This window comes from Saimiri boliviensis, chromosome 1, assembly GCF_048565385.1.
Source record: "Saimiri boliviensis isolate mSaiBol1 chromosome 1, mSaiBol1.pri, whole genome shotgun sequence".
NCBI classification, from domain to species: domain Eukaryota; kingdom Metazoa; phylum Chordata; class Mammalia; order Primates; family Cebidae; genus Saimiri; species Saimiri boliviensis.
Window position 1 is genome coordinate 289492669 of NC_133449.1, and position 18746 is coordinate 289511414.

Here is an 18746-nt window from a genome sequence, read left to right on the forward strand (position 1 = left end):
TTAATGTTGATTAAAAAATTATCATTTTTACAAGTTTTAGCAAAATGTGTCCAACTTTATTAGCAGAAAAAATGTCAGTTAAAATCACAATGAGATATCACTAAGTACTAGAATAGATAAAGTCATAAATACTGACACTACCAAGTGTTGACAAGGATGTGATGTATCTAGAACTCATACACATTGTTTGTAGGAATGCACAATGGTACAGTAACCTGCAATGAATATGGCATTACATTAAAAAGTTACATTCATTCCTATATAATCCAGAAATTCTACTTCCAGGTATTTAACCAAGATAATTGAAAATATACATTCAAACAAAAACAAGTACATAAATGTTCATAGTAGCATTATTGATATTAGCCCCACTGGAAACAACTCAACTGGTTATCACTATTAAATGACTGAACAAAGTGTGGTACATTTATACTGTGGAAAACTCAGAAATAAAAAGACAAAAATATTAATATAGACAATAACACAGATTCATCTCAAAAACATTACATTAAGAGAAATAAGTCAATCATCAAATCTTTGTACCATGTAAGTCCATTTATATGAAATTCTTTAATGTGTAAAACTATAATGACTGAAAGCAAACAAAAGGTGGCCTGGGGTCAGGATGAAGAAAGAATGTGGAATAGGTACAGGTATGAGGAAGCATTTTGGGGTGAGGAATTGCTCTACTTCTTGATCATGGTGGCTAAATGCTTGCATGCAATTACTGAAATTTGCCAGTCTGGACACTTAAAATTAATATAAATATTATTTTGATAAACAAAAGAGAGCAAACGAATTCCAACTAGTTGTGGACAATGTATAGCCAAAATTTAGAGTACTCATTTATAAACAGTCCAATGTGATGATAAAATACTTATATTGGTTTAGAAAACAGATATCAAAGACTCAGACTTTTTTAAGCATCAGATTGAAGACAAGCAACAAAGAGAGAAAATACATAATCCCATGCTGACGTACGTTTTTTATATTCAACACCAGCATTATCATAAGATTTTGTAATTTAGTATTCTGTACATAGGAGCAATTTTTGTAATTTAGTATTCCGTACACATTTTTGCAATTATATTTTTGTGATAGTTTGCTTTCTGACAATATGAATGTAATTATGAATTATGTGGGTACCACATCCAAATGCAAGTAGATCACTAAATTTAGAGCATGTTTTTATAAATATTTGTATTCATAATGTCACCAGAAAATTAATCATTTCTCTTCAGTGTTGACATTTAAATTTATTATAGAATACTACTCAGAATTTTTTTTTACATTTAACCTTCAGGAGGATAAATTTCAACAACATTATTTTGATGTCATAAACTAGATGGAAAAAATTAAACAATTACTAGACTGAACTTGTTTTCTATTTGAAGCAGTTGATTAGTGATCTACAACTGGCGTCAATCAACTGTAAAGTTTTTCCTCTTCACATAAACTGCTATCACTCTTTCTACAAGAAAAAAATGAGGAAATGATCAAAAGTACAAATGTGGTTTGATCTAAGTAAAAGGCTGTCTGTCCATTGTACTGGGGCCTTAAGATTACTTTGACTATTTGGAGATTTTTATGGTTCCATAAAAATTTTAGGATATTTTCTATTTCTGTGAAAAATGGTATTGATAAGTTGAAAGGATGGTTTTCAAGTAGATAACTTTGGGTAGTATGTTTATTTTAATAAATTAATTCTTCCAATCTATGAATAAGGATGTCTTTCCAATTTTTGTATGTCCTCCCCATTTTTGTCATCATTATTCTGTAGCTTTCACAGTACTAATCTTTACCTCTTTGGTTAAATTTATTGCTAGGAGAATTTTGTAGTTATTGTGAATGGAATTGCTTCTTTTGATTTCTTTTTCAGATAATTTGTTATTGGTATACAGAAATACTACTTATATTTGTAAGCTGATTTTGGATCCTGCCAGTTCACTGACTTTATCAGTTCTAAGAGTTTTCTGCTGGAATCTTTAGAATTTTCTATAAATAGAATCATGTCATTTGCAAACAGGAACAATTTAACTTTCTCCTTTCCAATTTGGATGCCCTTTGTGTTTTTGTCTCTTGCCTAGTTTCCCTGGTGACGACTTCCAGTACTAGGTTGAATGAGTGGTAAAAATGGGCAACTTCTTATTCTAGTTCATAGAGACTTTCAGCTTGTTCACATTCAGTGTATTATTAGCTGTGGGTTTTTCATACATGGCCTTAGCTAATTCCAGTTTATTTTTCAGGTGGAGAAATTATTAGAAGAGGGGAAAGGATAACACACACTGCTAACCTCCAGTATTGTCTAAAGTTTTCAAGGCATATTTATAGAGCTATAATCAGTTCATAGCATCAAAAGAATAACTAACATTACCAGCAACATTCCAGAGCATCTGGACAAAGAGGCTTTCTGTGTTAGTTCAGATCTTCTGAGGAGCACACACCAAAATAGGATTCAAGGTGCAAGAAACTTACCAGGGAAATGTAAAGTGATTGGAATGGTGTCTGATATGTTTTAAGTTCTTATATATGTGTTTGCTGTATTGAAATATTACGTTGATGAATATCTAAGTGGCTTCTAAAGTTTCTCTACCCTTAGTAGGATTGTCAGATTTAGCAAAAAACATACAGGATTCTAGTTGTACTAGAACTTCAGACTAGAGAGAGAGATCCAAGATGGCTGACTAGTAGCAGCTCAGGATTGCAGCTCCCAGTGAAGGTGCAGGGAGTGAGTGGACGGACACCAGACTTCCAGATGAATTTGTGTTGCCCACAGACCAGGAGATTCCCAGCGGAGGAGCCCCATGGGTCACCAGCGGGACTCTTTTGGCCAGCACAGCTGTTTTGCCAGTATCCTGATGTGGCAGTTCTCAATGCGGAGTATGCAGGACCGGGTGTCCTTTTAGTTGGTGTTTGGAGCTCCAGGAAGGCAGAGTCACCCATTCAGCTGATTGAAAGAGGTACTGAAGCAGGGAGCCAGACCGGGAGATTCCCGGGCAGAAAAGCGCCATGAATCTCAGTGCCGCTGTTTCTGCCGGCGTGGTCGCTGCATGGGAAGTTGCACAGATCCCGGCTCCTTTTCAGTGGGTGACTGGGGCACCTGGGAGAGAATCAACTGTTCAATCAGGAAAAGAAAAAAATGGGGCTCCAAGGTGGGGAGCCAGGTGATCGGGTTCAGCTGGTCCCACAACCACAAAAAAGCAGCAATTGGAAATGCTGATGACTGAGTTTCACAGCAAGCACAGCTGAACCCAGGAAGGCCCAGCTCTGTGGGGTAGGGGCGTCCACCAAAGGAAAACAAAGAAACAGAAATAACATCATCACCAACAAGCTGGACGTCCACTCAGAGACCCAATCTGAAAGTCAGCAATTACAAAGATGACAGGTGGATAAATCCACAAAGATGGGAAGAAACCAGCACAAAAATGCTGAAAACATCTGAAATCAGAATGCCTCTCCTCCTTCAGGGGATCATAGTTCCTCATCAGCCAGGGAATAAGGCCTGATGGAGAATGAGTGTGATGAATTGTCAGAATCAGGCTTCAGAAGGTGGATAACAAGAAACTTCTGTGAGCTAAAAGAACATGTTCTAACCCAATGCAAAGAAACTAAAAACCTTGAAAAAAGGTTTGACGAAATGCTAACAAGAATGGACAATTTAGAGAGGAATGTAAGTGAATTAATGGAGCTGAAAAACACAATACGAGAACTTTGTGAAGTATGCACAAGTTTTAACAGTCGAATTGATCAAGCAGAAGAAAGGATATCAGAGGTCAAAGACCAACTCAATAAAATAAAACGAAAAGGCAAGATTAGAGAAAAAAGGGTAAAAAGGAATGAGCAAAATCTCCAAGAAATATGGGACTATGTGAAAAGACCTAATCTACGTTTGATAGGTATACCTGAATGTGACAAAGAGAATGAATCTAAGCTCGAAAATACTCTTCAGGATATTATTCAGTAAAACTTTCCCAACCTAACAAGGCAGGACAATATTCAACTCCAGGTAATACAGAGAACACCACAAAGATATTCCTCAAGAAGAGCAACTCCAAGGCATATAATCATCAGATTCACCAGGGTTGAAAGGAAGGAGAATATGCTAAGGGCAGCCAGAGAGAAAGGTCAGGTTACCCACAAAGGGAAGCCTATCAGACTCAAAGCAGATCTCTCAGCAGAAACCCTACAAGCCAGAAGATAGTGGGGGCCAATATTCAACATCCTTAAAGAAAAGAACTTTCAACCCAGAATTTCATATCCAGCCAAACTAAGCTTCATAAGTAAAGGAAAAATAAAATGTTTTGTGAACAAGCAAGTACTCAGAGATTTCATCACCACCAGGCCTGCTTTACAAGAGCTTCTGAAAGAAGCACTACACATAGAAAGGAACAACCAGTATCAGCCATTCCAAAAATAGACCAAAAGGTAAAGAGTATCAACATAATGAAGAATCTACATCAACTAATGAGCAAAACAGCCAGCTAGCATTAAATGGCAGTATTAAACTCACATATATTAATATTAATCCTAAATTTAAATCAACTAAATGCCCCAATCAAAAGACACAGACAGGCAAATTGGATAAAAAGGCAAAACCCATTGGTATGCTGCATCCAGACCTATCTCACATGCAAGGACACACAAAGACTCAAAACAAAGGGATGGAGAAGATTTACCAACCAAATGAAGAGCAATAAATAAATAAATAAAAAGCAAGAGTTGTAATTCTCACCTCTGATAAAATAGACTTTAAGGCAACAAAGATCAAAAGAGGCAAAGAAGGACATTACGTAGTGGTAAAAGGATCAATGCAACAAGAAGAGCTAAAAATCTTAAATATATACACACCCAATACAGGAGCACCCAGATACATAAGGCAAGTTCTTAATGACTTATAAAGAGATGTAGACTCCCACACAATAATAGTGGGAGACTTTAACATCACATTGTCAATATTAGACAGATCAACGGGACAGAAAATCAACAAGGATATCCAGGACTTGAACTCAGACCTGGAACAAGTACTTAATAAACATTTACAGATCTCTCCACCCCAAATCCACAAAACATACATTCTTCTCAGTACCACATCACACCTACTCTAAAAGTGACTACATAATTGGAAGTAAATCACTCCTCAGTAATTGCATAACATTTCACAGGTTTAAATGAAATATTGGTTGGCTGCTTGTTTGTTATTTTCCTCCCTTATCCCTTCCTATCTCCATTGTTAAGCACATTATTGGCATAAAAGACATTTTTAATACCCATTTTTTAGACTGCATTCTAGCCTGAGCAATAAAGCAAGACTCCTGTTCTCTCTCCCTTTCTCTTCCTCTTTCTTTCTCTTTTTCATTCTTTTTTTCTTTCTTTCTCTCTCTTTCTTTTTTTCTTTTTCCTTTTTCTTTCTTTATTTCTTTTTTTCCAAAAAAAGAACTTCAGACTAACAAAGAAGAAATTTAACAAAAGTATGTCCCAAGCAATATTTCTTATGAAATTAAAAGAACCTACACATACAATAATGGTGTTCTGCTAGTCATAAATGAATGTAATTAGGTACAAGAACAATATTCTTCTGAGTCAATGACAGATTTGATTCCACAACATAATCAGAGAATATTTTTATTAGTCATATCACTATATATAGTTTGTGTGTGTGTGTGTGTGTGTGTGTGTGTGTGTGTGTGTTTCAGATGAATCAAGGTAAAAATGCTTTAAGTGATGAAATGCAGATACACTACTGGGTATAAGGTACCAAATAATACTTACATCTCATAAAAACAAACTAACACCATTTTGTCTCTAGTGTTTAATTTGTTTCCAATTTTCATACAAATGTAAAAATGAAAATTCACAGTTAACTGCTATAATCTCAATAACTTGCAATAAAATATGTTCAAAAGGCTGAAACATTGACAGGCGACTATGATTTAACATGATAATTTGCCTAGATTCTCAAGCATTTCATTTTATATGAAAAACCAAAGTGCTGATCAGAACAGCCTTTGATATCATCTGAAATTGAGTTTCTAACTTTAGCTTTGAATCTTGAAAGAGCCTTGTAGGTCTCAATGCACAAAGAGAGTAATTAGACATATTGAGAGGTGAGAATCTTTGCAAAAGCTTTACTTTTGAAAACCCAGAAATATTTCAAGGATTGCCAATGGGATTTCTTTCCAAATGCGTATGATAATTCATCTGAATAGTGCTGAAAATGAGAGATTTACCAGAAGTTGATGTTACATCTGAATCCTATAGCCTGGATCAGTGATATCAAGGTACACGATCAGCTTCTAACTACTTGTTTTCATTTGTTTATTTGGTTGCATGAAGTGTACATATTAAATTTAATATTGATATTACAGATTTATGCATTACCCTTGACTTGTCACCCTACAACTCAACAGAGTAAGTATTTTCACATAGTTGAATAAAATGTTAAGTAGACATGGTTATTATTATTATATATATAATTATACATATATATAATTATTATATGGTCAATAATTTTATGTAACTTTGTGTGTACAGAATTGTGCTACATATATGTGGAGTTCCATATGTTTCACCTGTCCCTTCAATTGAGCATTGATGATTTTTTTCTTGCTATGTAAAAATAGCAGTATAATTTGTTGAGGGACCAACACACTCTCATACATTATCTATATTTTATCCTTGAAATCCCCAAGGGCATTGTTTGGATTTGGTTTATCATTAGCATTCCAAGGCTCATGTACTTCACATGATTTTACATAAATTAATGGAGTAAACTCAGTGAATTTAAGATTGTAAATTTCTATTTAATGATTTCAACCATCCCATGATTGTATTTGCAAAAATGGCTTAGTATGTATTAACATATAATTATAATATGTATATACCAAATATACATTTTTACCTGTGGTGTTTTACATTTTGCCCAACATTCTTATTGTTTCAATAACTGACATTCAAACTTCTTTCTACAGGGTCCTTCTGCCCATGCATTGGATCACTTATCTTGTCAAAATATGATAGATGATTGCCTGCTAACTCCCCACATACCTCAGTAGTCAATGCCTTATCAGTTTTGATGAAGAATTGTGTTTTTCTGGGAAACTTTCATGATAGACATTTTCGACTTTGCACTTTGGGATCATTTGGGGACCTCATGATGTTCAGCTGCTGATATCCTGGCCCAATCAATTTCATCACAATTTAATCCCCTTTGGTGATTTCTGGAGTTTTAACCTGAAGGAATTGTATAAATAATAGTTTCAAAGTATTCACTCAATTAAATTATTCTTCCATTCTCATTCATCCATACACTCACAAATATGTATTGCAGGTCTACTGTTAACTAATGATTAAAATAGACATTGGATATCCAGTAATCAGCATAGCAACAAAATTTCCTATCTTCATCTTGCCTAGCAGTGGTAATACATATTTGACAAGCAAATAAACTAATAATTGTAAAATGGGAAGGAGGTAAAGAGAGCTCAGAGATAAAAAAGAATGGCAGGGCTATATCAGTAAGGCATAGGATCAAATGCTACTCTAGAGATCCCTAGATAACACTGGCTTTATTAAGAATAAAGAATTAAGAATATGTGTGTGTGTGTGTGTGTGAATATATGTGTATATAAAAGAATATGTGTGTGCATATATATACATATCTCACAAAATAGCAGTAAACAACACCATCATCCCTAAGGGATTCACTCATCCACATTTTCTGAAGTGGCATGCAGCACCTTCTAATCCTAGCCTGCACCTTTTCTCTTTTTATATATACCACTCAAAGTGGCTAACACTCTTTCCACTTTCATCTAATTAGCTACAATTTATCTCACAGCCATACCTAGACACAGAGAGTTTTTAAAATGTTATTTTTGGCTTTCCTTTCCCTGCCTTTTTTCTTTTTTCTTTTCTTTTTTTTTTCTTTTTCTTTTTTTTTTTTTTTTTTTTTTGAGGTGGAGTCTCACTCTGTCTTACCCAGGCTAGAGTGCAGTGGTGTAATCTTGGCTCACTGCAGCCTACTCCTCTCAGGTTCAAGCGATTCTCCTGTCTCAGCCTCCCAAGTAGCTGAGACTACAAGTGTATGCCACCACATCCGGTTAAATTTGTATTTTTAGTAGAGACAGGGTTTCACCATGTTGGCCAGGCTAGTCTTAAACTTGCGGCCTCAGGTGATCTACCCATCTCAGACTCCCAGGGTGCTGGGATTATAGGCATGAGCCACAGCGCCTGACCCAATGCCTTATTTGAATGAACATTAGAAGAAAGTTGACAGGAATGCTGAACCCTCATCTACCAATCATGCACTGAGAGCTACCTCAGACATTTGTAGAAGGGCTCCCTAATGAAGTGTTTGTGATAAAACTGAATGAATGGGAATGAGCCGTACACTAGAAGAGGTAGAGGACAGAGGGCCAATGTCTTAAAGTCAGAACAAGCTTGTTGTGTTAAGATCTAGGAAACTAAAGAATACTCGTTACATGAATAGGTGGTGAAAAATAAGGTTTGCAGAGGAAAATAGGAATGGAGTATACACATTTGTATATGCCGAGTGATATATTTTGTATTTTGTTCTAAATTCAATGGAACACCATTTGAATAGCTTACATTTTCAAGAGATGACTCTTGTTATTTTGAGGATTTGGGAGTCGTGAGAAACAGTAAAAGAATAAACACAGAAAATTCCATAAACACTGAAGGCAAGATATGACACTGGTTTGGATTAAGTTGTAGCAGCAGAGATGGTGATAAATCAAAATATTCTACCTGTAATTTCAAGAAAAGGTTATCTGATCTTGGCTGGTGATTGTTAAGTGGATGCTAACAGAAAGAGAAGAAATGAGAAAGTTTCTAGATCAAGCCACATGGTAGATGGTGGTGCCATTTACCGAAATGGTGATGAATGAGGGAAACCTAATTTGGAAGAAAACATCAAGGCTCTTATTAGAAAATGTTGGTTCGTGGTATCTGTGGTCTCCTTAAGTTCAAATGTCAAATAGGGCATTATCTATATAACTCCAGATTTTCAATGAAAGACGGCAGTATAAATAGAAACTAAGATCGATTAAATATTTTCTGAATAATTAAAGCTTTGGGAATGTAAAGCCCTGTGGAAGTGCAGAGAGGGTGTCTGTGCATGCCTGTATTCCCAGCTATTCCGGAGACTGAGGCACTAGAATCGTTTGAACCCTGGAGGCGGAAGTTGCTGTTAGCCATTGCACTCCAGTCTGGGCAATGAGACGGAAACTCTGTCTCAAAAAAGAAACAAACAAAAACAAACAAAAGTTAGCGCAGGGGGATGAGCCACAGACTAATGTGAGCTCTGAGGAACACAAAACTCAAAAGAAGAGAGGAGAGAGGTGCGAGGAGGACGAACTAGCAGGGACTCAGATTTTCCTTCTTTTTTAAGGCTGAATACTATTCCATTGAGTATTACAGTAACCAAGATATGCAGACAACCTAAGTGTCCATCAACAGAAGAATGGATTAAAAATGTGGTATCCATATGACATACCAGTTATATGTACCTGTTCTTTATGTACATGGGATGTGAGCTTCATGAGGATTAAGAGTTGTGCATTTGAATTCTCAGAGTGTCACACAATGTCTGATGCAAATTTTTAACAAAGAAGAAGGAAGAAAATACAGTTTATATGTTATAAGACTATTCATATATACCACCTTAGTTAATCTTCAGAGATATTATTATCCAATAATTTTACATTGAAAAATGGTAGATTATAAATGTCACACTGTATGAACTTGGAAAAGTTCATAAGTAACACAGCTAAGTTTTGAGAATTGTTGTCTTTATTCTCAAGCCCATCAATATCTACCACATGAAAGTTAGACAAGCATTTCTTGTGCAGAAACAAACTGATTTGAGCCTACTGTGAACACCTAGAAGATCTACCAGAATTCATCATTCAAATCCATCCAGAATACAAGGGGACACTGGCAGCTAACAGGACATTGAGTAAACTGTGCATTATTAGAGAATTTACTAAACAGAGTAGAGAAAAAGAAAAGAAAATATCATTGGCATGAATATAATGATCTATTATTGCCTTATTTCTAAAACATAAAAATATATTTGTAGCTCTAAGTATTTCCTATTTATGAGAAATTTTTCACTCATCTGCCATTGTATGTAGCAATCACATTGTAATGTGTCATTTCTCCTGATAGTAATTTAGCAATCAAATTTGGAATTGTCCAGCAGGACTTTATTGAAGAAGGATTTATTTCTACAGTGGATTTACTACTGGATATGAAATTACATTTTAATCCACAGAACTTGGAATGAAGAATGCTAGTTTACTCATTCATGTTTTACTTTTTTATGATATTGAAGACAATGTTTGCAACTGTATAACTCAGGTCACTTTTTGCTCAATATTTATAGATGAAACATCTGGTTTTACATTTTCAAACCTCTGGATTTTATTTTGTATTGCAGCATTTAGATATATCACTAAGTGTATTTTTGGAAGTCTAGGGGCATTGTTACTGTGATCATCTTTTAACAGAAAATAAATCTATAGCTAGCTAACATCATCTTTCTATTACATATAAAAGTCCAATCTTAAATAGCTCTTGCTCATGCCATTTGAAATTAGAAAGTCTTCATAAGGTCTATTAAGGAAATTCAGTTGTTTCTGATTGCAAAATTTCTTTATTAATTGTCTATTTAATATATAAAATAGCCATTATTATGGATTGCTTACATAAAGTTGGATTATATTTTATTTCATCTAAAAGATAAGCTCACTAGATAAAGGCAATGGCAGAATGTTCAAATGTATCTTTTTACAAAACAACTATATTTTGCTTCCTTCTCACAATGTTGCTCGATCAACATCCCCAATTAATACTCTCACAAATATGTGACTTTTTAAATGAATGATTCTTAATATGCCAAGATATTATTAATGGCATAGAAAACCATAAAACATTGGCCAACTGGGTTTTATTGTTGTGATATCATTTTATGTTAAAAATAACCATACCTGAAATAACAGTTCCTATTCATACAATAGTAATCACCCTCATTATTCAAGTATATTATGTCTCATCTTCTTCATCCTCATAGCACTGCTATGGGTTATATCAATGAAAAAGCTGATTCTCATCTACATTAATTGAGAAAAGTGGATTCTTATCAATATTACATTAGGTTAAACAAGTTTGGCTACTTGCAATAGTTCACAGAGTCAGTGGGGGCTGCCAGGCAGAGAGTTGAAACAGTCTTCTTTCCACATCCCCCATGGCTTCATTTGAGAAAAAGAAAAAAGCTATGTTGAATTTTCCACAATATTTTGTGTTTCTCTTATGTGAGATCTAAAACATTCTCCTTTTAATACATGTAAATAATATAAATATAAAAGTAAGTAAAACTACATTCACAGCAGTTTGTACATGATGATATTTAATATTTGTCAAACAGTGTTTCTCCAGGCTCCATAGCAACACTGATGTTTTGAATAACGTGTGTGTGTGTGTGTGTGTGTGTGTGTGTGTGTGTGTGTGTGTTTTAATGCAGTAAGGCTAATGGAACATTTTCAGTGCCATCAAAGTAAAGGAAAATAACATGATTTCTGGTCCAGGAGTAAAATCATATTTGTTACATTAGAGCGTTTCAACACAGTTTTTAGGATACATATATTGTAAGATTGCCGTGAGTGAACACAGCACCAAAAGCAAATTTGGGCCAACCCAGGAAGATTAGGGCAGAGAAAAGATGGTGTGGAAGTCCCCAGAGCAAGAGAGACCTGGCTCAAATCCATAATAAGGCATTTGCACTCTGAACTCGGTCTACTTTCGGCTGCACCTTGATCATTTCTTCTGGTTTTCTCCACCCTTTACACCATGGTCCTAGCATTCTTCTGTTATTGAATAAATTACTATAGCAAATGAGAATCTAAATTTATTTCATTGACAGAAAAATGAAAAGATTTCTCTGAAATCTTGTCTTGATTTGCTACTGAAACGTGGGAACGTTGCGGGAGGAGAAGAACCATTTATCCTCTTTCACTTTAATCTTTTTAGGGCCTCCTCTTCTCTCACTCAGGAATCCTTTTTCTCCAGAGGCATTTCATCCACTTTCATGGTTCCAATGATGAATTTAATGCAGTTCTTTCAGAAATATGTGCATCTATTTGAATTCGAATTAATGCTACATGACAATCTTAATCTCCTCACTTTTACTATTCTCTATTAAAACACTTTCCAAAAAAATATAATTTTGGCCTTTATAGCAACATAAAAATAACTGTATATTTATAATTATATATAATAGTAACATATTAACATGTCTAAACTACTCTATAAATTCCTGCTTATCTCATTCATTTCACCCTATCTTGTTCACGTCACATAATCATTGTTCAGCAAATATTGTTGAGTAGCTAAATAATTGAATAAACAGACACTACTAACTCTTGTTCATTTTTCTGAACAAATATTTCTGGAATTCATTCAGACTGTCTTTCTTACTTCAGTCTCCAAAGTCCAAGCTCCCAACATCTCTTCTGAGCCGTTGCCTCTTCACCCGCCCCTGCCATACTTCCTACAATGCTTTCAGAAGCCTTGTGCTCAGTTTACCACTTGCAGTAAAAGAAATCTCTTGAACATCTATATCCGGTCATAACTTCATTATTTTCTTTGCTTTACTCACCTGAGAATAGTATGCAAAACTTTGACAAAGCTTTCAAAGAGTTGCACAGCCTGACCTCTGCATACCACTGATATCCTAAAAAACTCTCACCCATTTTCTCAAGAGACTTTAGCCATAGTTTCATTACTTGTTAGTCTCCTAGTGGATTATACTCTCTTGCCTTCGTGCATTTTCAAGTGATTTTCTCTCTGCTTATGACTTTCTTCCTCACTCAGTTTTCCTCATTTTCTCCTTGCTAACCTGTAGATGAAAGTATAAAGTTCACTTCCTTGGAAGGATGGGAAGGATCGAAACATGTTAACTCCCTGACCAGAGTCTAGAATTCATTACCCTGATACAGAGCCACACAATACAGGTTCCCTGCTTTTATAACAATCCAACACTCTTACAAGCATTTGCTTAATTTCCCTAGTCCTTTCAGTCCCCAGCACCTACCTGAATTGCATCTGGCACAGTACTGTGCTCAGAGACATTTTTCTGAAGGAATCAATATATCTGAGCTATAAACAAATATAACACGTAAGTGCCACTAGGCCACTTGCCCTTAGATTGATTTCCTCAGTCTTTGCCAATACTACTCTGTAAAACAGATTCCTGGCTGCTGAAAGGTCATGTTTCCCTGGTCTTTTGCCAGAGACTTTCGTAATTGTCCAATAGCAAAAACGGAGAGGAGGAGGGAGAAACTAGGATGTCTCTTCCCCTCCCTCTCTACCCCAACCTGTCTCTGGCAGGAGTAGCATGGGCTCCCCAGGTGCACCTTCTGTTCACCAGTCTGCTGAGTCCCAAAGACCAGCCCCAGCTTTTGCCCCTCCAGTCTATTGGTCCCAGAGGCTCACCATTCTCTCTCTGGTAGCAACACTTGTCCTCATTTGGCTTCTCAATTTTCCATCATATATTTTACAAATTAGTGCTTTAAAAGATCATGTTTCAAATACATAAAGTAGTTGCTATTTTTCTGATTGGTCCATTATTAGCCTAATGAGAAGTGTGGAAATTTGTCGCCAGTATCCCTGCCTTGCAAGAAATATTAAAGAAGTTCTTTAGAGAAGAGTAAAATGGTACATGTCAGACACTTAAGTCTGCATAAAACAAAGAATGTATGATGGCTATGATAAATAGTACTACAATGAATATGGAGGTGCATACGTCTCTTTAAAACCCTGATTTCAATTATGTGGGATAAATGCTCAGAAATAAGATGGCTGGATCACCTGGCAGTTCTAATTTTAATATTTTGAGGAATCTCCATCTTGTTTTTCATAGTGGCTTGCACCAATTCACATTCCCTTTGACACCGTGTGAGAGTTCCAGTTTCCCCACATCCTCACCAGTACTAGCTGTGCTTGTGGGTTTTATTTTTATAATAGCCATCTTAGCAGATGTGAGGTGATATCTTATTGTGGTTTTGATCTGCATTTCCCTAACTACTAGTAATATGGAGCATCTTTTTATACACCTGGTGACCATTTATGTCTTCTCTGGTTAAATGTCCATCAGCAGATAACTGGATAAAGAAAATAACGTATTTGCATACAATGGAATATTATTCAGACTTTAAAAAGAAGGAAATCCTGATATTAGCAACAACATGGATGAACCTCGAGGTCATTATGCTAAGTGAAATAAGCAATCACAGAAGGACAAACAGTGTATGAATCTTGTTATATAACGTATTTCAAGCATTCAAATTCATAGCAGCAGAGAATGAAACTGTGGTTGTCAGGAGCAGAGAGGAGGTAGGATGGAAAATTTTGTGTAGTGGTTATGAAGTTTCAATTTATGCAAGATAAATTAGTTTTATAGATCTACTTTACAACATGGTGCCTATAGTTAGCAACATACTATTGTGCACTTCAAAAGATATTAAAAGAGGCCAGGTACAGTGGCTCAAGCCTGTAATCCCAGCACTTTGGGAGGTGGAGGTAGGTGGATCACAAGGTCATGAGATCGAGACCATCCTGGTCAACATGGTGAAACCCCGTCTCTACTAAAAATACAAACAATTAGCTGGGCATGGTGGCGTGTGCCTGTAATCCCAGCTACTCAGGAGGCTGAGGCAGGAGAATTGCCTGAACCAGGAAGCAGAGGTTGCAGTGAGCCGAGATCGTGCCATTACACTCCAGCCTGGGTAACAAAAGCAAAATTCCATCACAAAAAAAAAAAAAAAGATATTAAAAGAATAGATCTCATGTTGTGTTCCCACCATCACCACCAACACACACACACACACACACACACACACACACACACACTACAAAAGATCACAAGAAAATGTTTTAAAGGTAAAGGTTACGTTTGATACCTTGATTGTAGTGATGATATATCAAGTATATACCTATATTCACACTTATCACATGTATGTGTCAAATATGTTAAATTTTTGTATATCAGTTATACCTGAATAAAACTTTAAAAACTAAAGGGAGAATATCAAAGGAGGAATAAATTAGGTTAAAAAAAAGAAAATATTTTAGTTTTCTTATCCTTAACTGACCTTGAGATAAGTGAAAGTTATAAGAGACCCAATGGAGGAAATTGGGATGTTTTTTCAAAGTTATATGCGCTACCCATGAAGTGGTCTGTGTTAATTAAAGTGGACTTAGATTAGTTGTAAATGTATATTACCAACACTAGGACAATATTATAAAAACTTCTTACAAGAATTATAAATGATATGATAAGAGGAGACAGAAAATAAAATCATCAACTGACCAATTAAAACTAGAAAAAGTATTTTTTAAAGGTGAAGGCATAAAAAGAAAAATGAGTTCAATGAATATAAAACAGTTATAAAGATGGATATATTAATACAAAAATATTAATAATAATGTTAAGTTAATGGTCTAAGTACACCAGTTAAAAGATGGATATTGTCAGAATGTGTACAAAAACAAGACCCAGCCCTATCTTCTCTACATTTTTTTAATATAAAAAAGTAAACAGATTAAAAGTAAATTGATAAAGAAAGATCTACCATGCTAACACTAATCAAAAGCAAGCTGGGGTAGCTATATTAATATTATATAAAACAGATTTTTAAAAAAGAAGAATTAACAGAGATAAAGAGGGAAATGACAGAATGTAAAAACATATGAAAAGATGCTCACCATCACTGGTCATTAGAGAAACGCAAATCAAAACCACATTGAGATACCATCTCATGCCAGTTAGAATGGCTATCATTAAAAAATCTGGAGACAACAGATGCTGGAGAGGATGTGGAGAAATAGGAACACTTTCACACTGTTGGTGGGAGTGTAAATTAGTGCAACCATTGTGGAAGACAGTGTGATGATTCCTCAAGAACCTAGAAATAGAAACACCATTTGACCCAGCAATCCCATTACTGGGTATATACCCAAAGGATTATAAATCATTCTACTATAAGGACACATGCACAAGAATGTTCATTGCAGCACTGTTTACAATAGCAAAGACTTGGAACCAACCCAAATGCCCATCAATGATGGACTGGTTAAAGAAAGTGTGGCACATATGCACCATGGAATACTACACAACCATAAAAAAGGATGGGTTTGTGTCCTTTGTAGGGACATGGATGGATCTGGAAACCATCATTCTCAGCAAACTGACACAGGAACAGAAAATCAGACATCACATATTCTCATTCATAAGCGGGTGTTGAACAATGAGAACATGTGGACACAGGGAGGGGAGCATCACACACTGGAGTCTGTTGCGGGGACTAGGTGAGGGACAGCAGGGGTGGGTGAGGAAGGTGAGGACGGATAACCTGGGGAGAAATGCCAGATGTGGATGATGGGGGGATGGAGACAGCAAACTATCTTGCCATGTGTGTACCTATGCAATGATCCTGCATGATCTGCACATGTACCCCAGAACCTAAGGTACAATAAAAAAAATAGTTCTTTAGGAAGACATAACTATTTTTAATGTATATGCCCTTCATAACAGAATGTCAAAATAAGTGAGACAAAAATGGATACAACTTCAAAGATAAACAGATAAATGCACTATTACACTTGGAGACTTAAATATCCCTCCAGCAGTAATTGAAAGATCCAACAGATAGAAAATCAGTAAGGATATAGTTGAACTGAACAGCACCGTTAATCCGTTGGATCTAATTTCCATTTATAGAATAATTCATCCAACAGAGATTAATCATTCTTCCCAAACCCATGTGGAATATTCACAAAGCTAGACAATATTTTGAGACATTAAATACATTTTAAAAATAGAAACCACATAGAGTATGTTCTCTATAGTGAAATTAAACTAAAAATAAATAAAATAAATATAGCCAAAAAGTCCCAAAATATTTGGAGATTACACAGAAAATGTCTAAATAACTGTGGATCATGAAAGAAGTTTTAGATAGACCAATATATTTTGAACTAACTCCTAATGAAGTTATAAATTCTCAATATGTACGTGATACAGCAAATGCAGTACTTAGAGAAAATAATTTATATCTTAGAAGATGCATATGAATGCGTATCTTAGAAGATAAAAAATCAATAATCAAGGTCCTTGCCTGGGAATTATATAAAGAAGAGAGCAGTATAGGAACAAAGCATGCAGAAAAGGAAGAATAATTAAAATTAGAGAAAAAACAATCAAATTGAATGTAAGAAATCAATAAAGAAAATTTAAAAAACCAAAAGCCAGTTTCTGGAAAGTATCTATAGAATGGATAAATTGTTAGCCAACTTAGCCAAGAAAAGAAGACACAAAATACACGTAGCAGAAGCAAAAGAGAGGTAGTCATTTCTGATCACATAAATATTAAAAAGATAGAGAAATACTATAAACAGCTAACTCTAGGCTTACAAATTTGATAACTTTTTTTAATAGAACCAATTCCTTGAATGATACAAAATGCTAGATCTCACATAGGAGAAAATACATGATATAAATAAACATATATCTACTTAAAAAAGAATCAATGATTAACCTTCCAAAAGAAAAAGCACAAGGCTCAGATGGTTTCATTAGAGAATTCTACTAAACATTTAAAAAATAAACACCAGTCTTTTATAATTTATTCCTCTTGGCTATGACACTTTCCCAGACTTTCTTTGCTTGGATGGCCTTGACAGTTTTTAGGAATAGTGGTTAGGGAATTTTGTAGAGCATCCCCATGTTTTTCTTGCTATTAGAATAAGATTATGGGCTTTTGCGAGGAAAACCATTCATTTTAATGGACACAGTGCCATACTGTGTCCCGTGCTGGAACCATTCCTCCCCTGGGAGTAGGACCACTAGACAAGCAGATGTTGTCCTTTGAACACCCTAATCTGAGAAGTTTAAAGTTGAATATATTAACATAAGGCCAATGTCACCTAAGAATGGAATATCTTCCATATACAATGCAATTTTAAGCATAAAAACGTCCCTTCTTTACAAAGTATACATAATTCGATCTGGTAAGCCAATAATCAAACATCCAATGTGAAAATGAGTCTTGCATGCAGTTCATATTTCAAAGGAAAATCTGATAAGAGGGTAAAACTATGACTAACATTTAAAAGAAATGTGAATGAAGCTACGTTTTCAAAATTTTAGGCCCATCTGAAAATTTATTTCATCATTATATGTAGTTAGAAAATGAAAATTACCTTGCTCTTGATTAGTCATTTCACTTACGCAAGAGAGAAAGACATAGTGGCTCAAAGGTTCAATATTTAAATAAATACATTGTTAGGGTATGAATTGTGTCACAGCAAACTATTTTGAAGTCCTAAATCCCACTAACTATCTCAACTTAGGATCTTGTTTAGAAATAGGGTCTTCACACAGAAAATCAAGTTAAAGTGAGGCCATTAGTGTGAGCCCTAAGTTAATATGATTTTTAGTGTCCTTTTAAAAAAGGGAAATTTAGACAAAGAAACAGACATGCACCAAGGTAAAAATGACATGACATAAAGACATATGAGGAGAAATGTATCATATGACTGGAGTGGTGCACGAACAAGGCAAGGAGCTGCCCGTATATTTCAGCCTTGCTTATGTTTTAGCTCCTTCTGTTGGCCCAAATTACTTGTCATTACAAGGAATGCTTGTTACCAAAAGAAGCTGAAAGAAG